This window comes from Colobus angolensis, unplaced genomic scaffold (genome assembly GCF_000951035.1).
Source record: "Colobus angolensis palliatus isolate OR3802 unplaced genomic scaffold, Cang.pa_1.0 Scaffold506, whole genome shotgun sequence".
Classification (NCBI taxonomy): Eukaryota; Metazoa; Chordata; class Mammalia; order Primates; family Cercopithecidae; genus Colobus; species Colobus angolensis.
Window position 1 is genome coordinate 249,237 of NW_012118555.1, and position 4,018 is coordinate 253,254.

A 4,018-nucleotide genomic window follows, 5' to 3' on the forward strand; every position below is an offset into this window, starting at 1 on the left:
GGTGCAACACTGATACAATCCACATGAGTTCTTTAAGTAAGTGGCTAGTTACTTTGGGATTCAAAGGATCATCTTGTCTCAGGCTTTGGGTTCCTATTGTCAATACTTAAATTCTATGATAGGGTGCCCTAGGAAAGAAGGAATACAAGGCCGAGCTGCATGGTGACTTTCAGGGACCTTATTTTTGCCTTGGTAGGCCTTTCCCTCCATAAAACAGTTAACAAAAATTTCATTTTATAGTCACATTGCTATGAAGATGAGTATATTAAAATGATATCATAAAACATTTTTAGACCTATAAGTTCATTTATTTCTCCTGATTAAAAAAATGGAAACATTTTCATGATCCTTCAACATATGGTTTGTAAGCATGATGACTCCTGCACCTCATGGAGAAGTTGGCTGATGCAAAAGAAATTCCTCTATAGGCACAAGTGTGTTTGTATTAATATTATGAATATAAAAACAAGACTAGCCTTGGTGGCTCATGCCTGTGACCCCGGCACTTTGGGAGTCTGAGGAGAGAGAGTCACTTGAGCCCGGGGGGTTTGAGACCAACCTGGGCAACACAGAGAGACCCTGTCTCTACAAAGATTTAAAAATTAGCCAGGCATGGTGGTGCGCCCCTGTAGTCCCAGCTGCTTGTGAGGCTAAGGCAGAAGGATGGGTTGGGCTTGGGAGGTCGAGGCTGCAGTAAGCTATGATCATGCCATTGCACTCCAGCCTGGGTGACAGAACAAGATCCTGTCTCAAAAAAAATAAAAAAAACAAAAACCTCAGCTAACCACAAAATCATCATATTTATGGAGGGAGGACAAAATGAGATGCTTGAATAAGATGACCTCATATTTCGTGGTTGTAGTTGCTTCCTAAGCTACATTCTCACCACACCTCCTAGTTACGTAACTAGGAGATTTGGATACGGTTGAGTCCATCTCCACCACTCTCGCCACCAGTTCCAGGAATGAGTCCCTGTAGGTTTAACCCAATCAATAGGGATGATCATGACTCTTCCATAGTGATTGGGGCGGGGATGGCACCTACCCCTGGCTACCCGTGCTGCTCCCCTGGCAATAGGGATTGGCTCAGAATAAAAACTTGACCTTGTCAAGTTCAGTTTTTCCCAATCTGAGTAAGGGAATCACAGAGAAACAGCACCCAATCTCTAGATCCTTCCAGTTGTGTGAGCCAGCCAGTTCCAGTTATTGTGGAAGCCAGTTTCAATTGTTTTGTTTTTACTAGCAACCAAAAATGTATGTAACAATTGAGGTTTCCACTAAGACTCCAAGATGAGGTAAAAATGAGATACCAAAGTGTGTGTGAGACAGATTGCCCTCCTTCCTGGAGGAATCTTCAGCATAGATTTAGGAGAGATGATTTCCTCTTGTTTTTTTTGTTTTTTGTTTTTGTTTTTGCAGTCTCACTCTGTCATCCACACTAGAGTGCGGCGACATGATCTCGGCTCACTGCAACCTCCACCTCACGGGTTCAAGCGATTCTCCCACCTCAGCCTCCCGAGTAGCTGGGATTACAGGCACCCACCACCACACTCAGCTACTTTTTGTATTTTTAGTAGAGACAGGGTTTTACCATGTTGACCAGGCTGGTCTTGAACTCCTGACCTCAGGTAATCAACCCACCTCGGCCTCCCAGAGTGCTGGGATTACAGGCATGGGCCACCATGCCTAGCTGATTTCCTCCTTCTCTTACACCTCTCTCACACACTTTGGGAATATAAAGGAAGGAAGAAAATGGTGACCAAGATGATGTCACTGGAAGGATCTCTTTGGAGATCCCCTCCCCAGTAGAGAAGATGAGGGTGTCTGCCTTCTTGCATGAAGTTGGCTGACAAGAGACTTTGAGGAGACACTTACATACCTGTTGGTTCCCAGGCACTTGGGGACAGGGTGACCTGCAGGAGTGTCAAGCTGCGTGTGTTTTGATAGCACAACAAAGGCAAACAAGGTAGGTTGTCAGCCAGATCTGAACTTTGCTGGCAGGATGTCACCTGGAGTCTTAATTTCTGCCTAAGGAGCTAACCTGAAAGCATGAAGACTCCCCGTGGAGAGTCAAGTGTGAACAGCACTCCTGGAGAACCAGGGCAGAGGGAGAGCCGGCCTGAGATGAGGCCTTGCCCAGTGGGTCATGGGCATGCACCTGGGATTTGGGAGGTGCAGGGAGTCCCCAAGGGGGCTAGGAGAGAGGGTCAGTTCTAACTAGACCTGACCTAAGAGTGCAAAACAAAGTTAGAACAAGATCAAGTGTGTATTAGTCTGTTCTCATGCTGCTATAAAGAACTACTTAAGGTAAGGTAATTTATAAAGGAAAGAGGTTTGATTGACTCACAGTTCTGCATGGTGGGGAGGCCTCAGGAAACTTACAATCATGGCGGAAAGCGAAGGGGAAGCAAAGGACATCTTACGTGGCAGCAAGAGAGAGAGAGCAAGCCAAGAGGAAGTGCCACACTTTAAAACTGTCAGATCTCATGAGAACTCACTGTCACGAGAACAGCCTGGGGGAACTGCCCCCATGATCCAATTCCTCCCACCAGGCCCCTTCCTCAACACATGGAGATTGCGATTCAGGCTGAGATTTGGGTGGGGACACAGAGCCAAACCATATCAAAGTGAACACTGTCCTATCCCCGACCTTCCCCATCTCAAGCTAGGCAGAAATGAGAACCGCCGGGAACAGGTGAGGTGGGAAAGAGCGGGGCCAGCCACAGCCCCTTCCCCACCTGAGGCAGGGAAGGCTGAGGCAGCCTATGTCCTACCTGGGGCAAAAGGAAAACAGTTCTCATCCTGTAGTGAAGATTGCTGTGTTGATTAATATCTTGGACTGATGCTACCATTTCTTCACTGAGATTCTGTTTGCAACGGAAGTGCCTACAGAATTGTCTATTCCCTAAGAGGGCCTTAGAAGAACACAGAGAGCATGCACTAAAATTCTGCTAGTATGGGTTTCTTTGCAAAGGTTTGTAGGAGAGAACCATGAGGGATGGTACAGGAATCCAGGTTAGCAGATCTGAAGCCAACACCACTTCTCCCTCGACCTAGAGGGATGCTGGGCGAGGTTACCAGAAGGAAGGAGAGTTGCGAAGAGCAGACCACCTTGAGACGATCACCTTCTATCCAGGGTCACAGCCACCAGCTGGAGTGACCTCATAGGGAGGGAGGCAGGAGATTAAATTCTCTGACCTCACTCTCTTCTGTCCCTCTGTTTCCTGCTGGAACTTGCCACTGCCCATATCCAGCCAGAATTCACGGGGCACAGAGAATATTGATGTAATCCATACAAGTTCACCATGGTTGAGAGTAGGGTGGAGTGTGAAGGGGAAGGGAATCCCACACACAGACTGCCCTTATGCTCATCCAGGGCCACAGGGAAGGTGGTCGTCACCGAAGAAGGTCTAAGGGCGAAGTGGAAGGCAAAATGTGAAAGAGAGTTCCATTTTTATTGTAACCTGCAGTCTTTTCTTGCACAACGTATGGGTTACTTGAACTACCTGATTCAACCCTAATTTTTGGCTTGATTCAAAAGCTTTAGTGTAAATAACAAACAAATGCTCATCCAATTTATATCAATGGCTAGCACTAGAGGGGAGAGAGAGAAAGAAAATATAACTGGGGGAGAGAAGGAAAAAGAGAAGAAACAAATGAGATCTTGATAATTTGGGAGAATTACGGCCTTTTAAGAGTGCTCTGGCAATTGAGGAAAATCAGAAATTAATGGCTACAGGCCAGGCATGGTGGCTCATGCCTATAATCCCAGCACTTTAGGAGGCCAAGGGTGATTACCTGAGGTCAGGAGTTAGAGACCACCCTGGCCAACATGGCAAAACTCCGTCTCTACTAAAAACACAAAAATTAGCCGGCTGTGGTGATGGCCGCCTGTAGTCCCAGCTACTCAGGAGGCTGAGGCAGGAGAATCATTTGAACCTGGAGGGCAGAGGTTGCAGTGAGCCAAGATTGTACCATTGCACTCCAGCCTGGGTGAAAGAGTGAAACTCCGTCAAAAA